The sequence below is a fragment of the Otolemur garnettii genome, unplaced genomic scaffold (assembly GCF_000181295.1).
Source record: "Otolemur garnettii isolate 467f Iridium unplaced genomic scaffold, OtoGar3 scaffold00021, whole genome shotgun sequence".
Taxonomy (NCBI): Eukaryota; Metazoa; Chordata; class Mammalia; order Primates; family Galagidae; genus Otolemur; species Otolemur garnettii.
This window is the reverse complement of record NW_003852416.1, coordinates 20,027,742-20,033,943: the sequence shown is the minus strand read 5'-3', so window position 1 is coordinate 20,033,943 and position 6,202 is coordinate 20,027,742. Positions and strand designations below refer to the sequence as shown.

The window sequence follows — 6,202 nt, the reverse complement described above, 5'->3', positions numbered from 1 at the left end:
AATATAGACCAGTGAAGGACATGGAGCTTTATCTCAAATCAGAAACTGTTACCAAGTGTGTGGGTGTGCATGTGTCCTCTCCTAGCCCACTTGTGGTGGGAAAAGGAGACGTCATTAGAGTAGCTTTATCAGTGAGAAGCACAACTCCTCCCTAAGTGATCCCTCATCCAATAGAAAGCCAAAAAGAATGAGCAGTAACTGAAAGCACAAGTATGACAAGAAATCATGAAAGACAGACAGACCCAGGGACCCAGTAGACCACAAACCAAATTGGAGTAGATGTAAATAACTGAACAGACTGGGAGTGAGAAATGAAGATACAATTTCTTAATTTGTGTGTGTTAGGAGGCTTGTGTTGGAAAACAGGGTAATGGAAAGAGAGGATGAAGGGAAGAGAGCAGGGACCTTCCCTCTTAGAGGGATGAAGGATTTGGCCCCACTTCCTTGTGAGAAAGGTGCTAATTCACTCATTTCTCCCCACCCCACACCCATTCTCCAAGGCACTATTCTAAGCACTTCATGCATATTGACTCAGTCTTCAAAACAAGGCCATGGAGCAAGTAATATAGCTTGTCTCCATTTTACAGGACAAGAAACTGAGAGCTTTACTAATTTGCTCAAAGTTATGAAGTTAGCAGTGATAATAATGAACCCAGGCATATTTAATCTCTGTGCTCTGAGTTCTCAAGGTTAACACTGGGCTAGGAGTTAAAGTACAGTGCCTAGCTTCAGTCCTACCATTACCAAGCGGTGTGACCTTAGCCAAGACTTTCCCTGTTCTGAGTCTCAGTTTCCAAATCCATAAAATGAGAGGATTGCCCCAATGCTCTCTCAGATCCCTTCCAGACCCAAAGTGAAAAGACTCAAAGATCTCTGTATCTCTCCCCTAAGCGATCCCAGCTCCCTAACCCCTCCCTCACCACCTCAAAGCCCAAGTCAGGTCCAGCCCCACAAAGCACCCCCAGCTTGCCTGCCCCTCCCCCTCCCCGTGGGCCTGCGCGTGACTTTAGCTCGCAGCGGCTCCGCCCGGAAGGTCACCTCCTTCATCACGGATTCTATTTGCATCCGGAATCGCATGTACATGAAAAATGTGTCCGCGTGCGGCCCCGACTGCAGACGCAGATGAAATTCTGTGCCGAGCCTGATGCGCGGTAACCTTTGCAGATGGCGCCGCTATTGCTGAGAAATGGATTGCTTAATAAAGCGTATCATCCGGCATATTTGCTGCTTGGCTAGCCAAATAGAAGTTGTTTTTTGCACAAATTTCCTTGTCAAATTTGTCAATGTTCATGTCATTTTTGCTTTAGGTCACAGAGCAAGGTGCAAATTCCTGGCATCTTTACTAGTTGCAGCCAATTTCGGCGATTTCGGCGGTGACAGGGATTCTCTGAGGAGTCTCAAGCCCGCGCGCACCCGCGTGCACCCGCTTATCAGCCCCTAAGAGAGCAGCCTAGACACCTCCTCCAGGAAGCCCGCCAGCCCAGCCTGGTTTGGAAGGAAAGGCAGGCTGCGAACCCTTCCTTTCCCCAGCACCCACACCCAGACGCCTGTCCTCCCCAATCAGGAAGATTAGAGAGTAGGATTGAAACTCAGGATTTAAGGTGCAGCTTTCCCTATGCCACCTCTTCTCCCCAAGTGGTGGCTCTTTATCCTTTTTCCTTTACCTCCCCGGACTTTACAGTAGAAACTGAGGAATAAGTGGGAAGGGAAACTTTCCTGTTTTTTCATAAGAAACTTTGCCTTGGGTGCCCCTGGACTCCACCCTACCTGGTCCCAAAGCCAGACTAACCTCTCCCCGTTCTATAAGAGATTTCCTGAAGGGAGGCCAGTGGGTGGAATAGTGTCCTGTTCCTTCCTTCTGAAAGCTCCATATCCACTTTGAGGGATCCTTGATCTCTTCACTTCCCCCAGGGAAATAGTGGACAAATAAGAATATGGGGGGCAGGTGAGGATGGGAACACACATGCTGTCCAGTATGAAAAGCTGGATTTCCATTTGAGTTCTCATCACTGTGGTTAGGCCAGGCCCTTTTCAAGCTAATTTTATGAAAAACATATAATTCTAAGGGGTCACTTAGGAGTTTAGGTGGTCCAGAGTTTGATGTTGGGGAGTTCATTGGATTATTTCCACCAGCTAAATTCAGCAACCAGCACTGAGGAGTCCTCATGAGTGCCAGGCTCTGCACTAAACCCTTGACCTGGATTATCTCAGATAAAGTTGTCATTTCAACAACTGCATGAGGGCGTTAACTAATACCATATTGTTCCCATTTTACAGATGTAGGATCAGCTTAAGGAGCTGGAGACAGTTGAAGAGTACGGGTGGGATTTGTGGGCCTGCGAGGATAACTGGGCTGATGATGGGGACAGGGGGACAGTAGGGAGAGATAACGGGACAGGGAGAGCTGCTGGAGAAGCAGATTTGAGGGATCCCTGGGTGCCTGTCCCGTGTGAGCTCCCTGGAGGGGAACAGATGTGGAGAGTTGTTTGTGGACAAGGTTGTCTATGGCAACTGTGTATGAGGACAGGCAGGACACTTAGGGGAAATAGATGCTGGGGACAAGAATATGGGAAAGAGCATATTGTGGGAGCGTGTCTGAATGAGATGAAAAGGGACAGGCATAGGGATAGGGCAAGTGGGGAAGGAGTGTGAAGGCTGGCATGTGGAGCTGTGGTATGAAGGTCAGGAGCATACCCATGGTGTAAGATGACAAGTGAATGGTAACACTAAGCTCCAGGGGGCTGGCTATGTCTGTGTTGGCTGCCATATTCCCAGGTCCAAAACCAGAGCCTGGCACATGGTAGGAGTGTAGGCTCTATCTGTGTAATGATGGAATGGGGAAAGGGGTTGGCTGGGTACAGGTGCCAGCCAAGGTGTTTTGCCATGGGGCGGTGGAGGGGAGGTGTGTGTGTGTGTGTGTGCAGATTTATCACGAGATATTCTATGGGAGTTTGTGTTCTACTACAGCTGCTGTGCACTGCGGCAGGCTGGGAATAGTTAGATCTTCTTCCTTGCAACTGGAGGCCAGCCGTGGTGGGACAGTAAATTGGGGACTGAAAAGCATTGGATGATGGCGGGTGGGGGTGAGGTGGGGTGAGGTGGGAGTGGGGGAGGGCTGCCGTCAGATTATTAATGGCCATGCGTTGACTCAATTAAATCCAGCCTGCTTTTGTTGGCAGGCCTCCGCAATTATGCATCTCATTACGGGCGGCCGCCCAAATGCATCCTGGGAGGAGACCAGAACTCCAAATTAACTTTTCCTGGCGCTGCGGGGGCTGGTTGGCCCGCACTGCCTTCATGGCAGCCAATCAGTGTTGGCTCCAAGGGGGGCGGGGTCAAAAGAAGGGCAAAGGTGTGAGGAGGTTGGGCTGCCCAGTCTGGTGGGTCTAGGCAAGGTATGCTGAAGACCACACGACACCCCTATCTTGACCAAGGAGCCTGCGTAAGTGTTTGGGCTCGGTCTTGGAGGAAGTCTGAGCATTTTCCTTTGTAGGGGAGATCACCCCAACAGTGGGCACAGAAAACCCAGGTGCCCTTGGCCAGGTGCCCACCTCCTATCCATAAATGACCTAGACTAAATCAATTTGACTGCAGGGTTGCACCAAATCCACAAGATCTCTGGGAAGTAGAGTGTGGCAGTGCAGCGAGGACATCCTTCTGTTCACTGGGGCAGAGTGGGGAATGGTCAGATCTTCCCTGCAACTGGAGACCAGCCATGGGACCCAGTAAATTGGGGACTGAAAAGCACTGGATGACGGCGGATGAAGGGAGAACACTCTGGAGGCTGGCCAGCTTGGCTTCTGCCCTTCTGGGTGTCGCCTGTGTGTTAGGGTGTGATGTTTGTGTGTGGGTGTGTGGGTGTAAGCCTGCTCTCAGCCTGCCTCTGCAGTTACACCACCAGTATAAAGCGCTTCATTAACCTGTCAGTCAAAACCCGCTTCTCTCCAGCTTGAATGCTCTGCCCTACAACAGCCTGTGCTATGTGTGCTCTTGCAGGTTATCCCATCCTGGGACCATTTGGCATTGCCCAGACTCTCTGCACAAGCTTGGGACTCCTGTTGGATCCTTGGGAGCCCCTAAACATTCGTCCCTTACCCAGAAAAGTCTGAGATCCAGGTTGCCTCCCTGTATACATTGTCTTATTATGTGTGGGGCCTTATTCCAAGCCTTACCTGCATAACAAATGGCTCTTCTAATAACTAAAGCACCTTGGACTAGGATGAGGAGGTCTAGCTCTGACTTTTGTGACCTTGGACTCATCACCTTCCCTCTCTGGACTTCAGTGCATCTGCATTAGGCAGCCTCATTTGGAGTAGAAACTAAATAATCTCTGATGTTCTTCCTGCTTTAGCCTTTGGAGTTCAGATGAATGTGACTGACTCTTGACCTTCAGAATTGTGCACACATCTGTATACAAGTGCGTGTGTCCTCTCTTAGCTGTTTTCCCTCCCTGGGAGCCAATTTGCAGGGCTGGACCACTAAAGACCAGAGGCTGCTGCTGACCTGGAAGAGATGTGCCTTTCTGAGAGTCTACAAGCCACCATCCACTGGAGCCCACTACAGGAATAGACACATGTGCTTACTTCCACACCAGCTTGCTATGACCAAACTTCTATAGGCTGTAGATGTGCATGCCTAGTGTGGGCACTCATGCAAAGGTACACCCAAGTAGGTGTAAGCCCAGGCAATGACCATCTTTGTAGAGGGTGCCCCCAGTATTGAGGGTCACCTCAGGATGCTAAGCTTCCCAGGTCCTGAGGCCTGGCCTTGCTCCTACCTGCAAGGTCCACATAGGGGAAAGAAGGGTTGTCTTCCACAACAGGGGAGGGCTCTGCTCACCCCACTTGTGGTTTTTTATTGTGCATTAATGAAACCCTGTTTCTTCTGGGTGTTTAATTCTTTCCATCTATTATGTTTAGACAACTCATTAACAATCATTCATTATAATTAGACTTCAATTTTAGGCTCCTTTCTCAGGGGAGGTAATGCAGAGCATTTACACATTTGCATCATAAACAGCTTCCAAATCTCTGGGTACCACCCCTGCCCTGTCCCATACCAGAAGCTTTCCTTCCTTTTCTCTCCTTCTTTCCCTCCCTTCTGCCCATCCCCTGCTCCAGATACAGGGGTGAGGTGGAAAAGGAGAACTGAAGTGTGTACATAGGATCCTCAAATCCAGCTGCTCCCAAAGTTCCTCTGGCTTGGGCCTTGCCCTTGCTGACTGTCTCTAATGTGCCAATGCAGGGGGGATGTGGGGCTTCCCTAAAAACACTTCCTATCATTGACCACCAAGATGTTGCACAAGGCTATTGTATTCCCAAGTGTCCTCCCCAGAGCCCTCTGGCTTTTTGAGTGTCCCCATGTGGATTCATGGGAGCAGATATACCTGCCCATCAGGTATACACACACAAGGGTGTACACCAGATACACAAGCACTTAGGGGGTGGCCGAGGAAGTCTCTTGAGTGAAGATTTTTCCTTTTCTAGTTCTAAACTGAGACACGGGTTCCTACCACCACACCTCTCCCTGAGGTCCTTTAAGTTTAAGGACACCTATTCCTTTCAGGCTTTACTTGCTATATGGTAGGATCTCTATTTGATGAATGAATGTTTGTTGAGGGAATAAATGATTTTAGTGGACATGACATGAGGTTTTGAGGTATTTAATTTTAAAAATAAAACAATGGTTAGATGCCACAAGGTAAGTGGTATCAACTGTATTTGTGTTGTCAGGCCTGAGAGTCTCTTCCATCCTAGGCGAGGGGAATACTAACCTTCTCTACCTTTATATAACACAGCATGGGCTTTATTGTCAGACATAGTGCAAATCCCAGCTCTCTGACTGAGTAGCCATGTGACTTTGGCATCTGTTTAAGTCTCTCTGAGTCTCAGTTTACTCGCCTATCAAATGAAGATAATAATGTGTGCCTTGCAGAGGTTTTGTGAGGATGAAGGGAGATAGCTAAAAATGTAAAGTACCTGGCATTTTATAGTTGCTTGACCTATGGTAGCTGTTATAATTAAGACTAGTGAATATTTATACTAATAATTTATGAGTAGCTATAATAATAATCTCAGGAAGCAGCCTCATGGGTCATCCTGTGCAACTTTATTTCTAGCAGAGCAGGCATTTCTATAGGGCCCTCAATGGGTGCTGCTGGAGTATGTTAGCTAGAGGAGCTCAGCACTGTCCCATTCTGTTA

At 48.6% G+C, this 6,202-nt stretch overlaps 1 non-coding gene across 1 annotated transcript; it reads right to left on the bottom strand.

Moving 5' to 3' along the window:
• Positions 1–5,674: 5,674 nt before the first annotated feature.
• LOC111724344 lies at positions 5,675–5,795 on the bottom strand. The gene has a single exon (XR_002772657.1). It is a non-coding gene; the product is annotated as a U6atac minor spliceosomal RNA (small nuclear RNA).
• Positions 5,796–6,202: the final 407 nt, after the last annotated feature.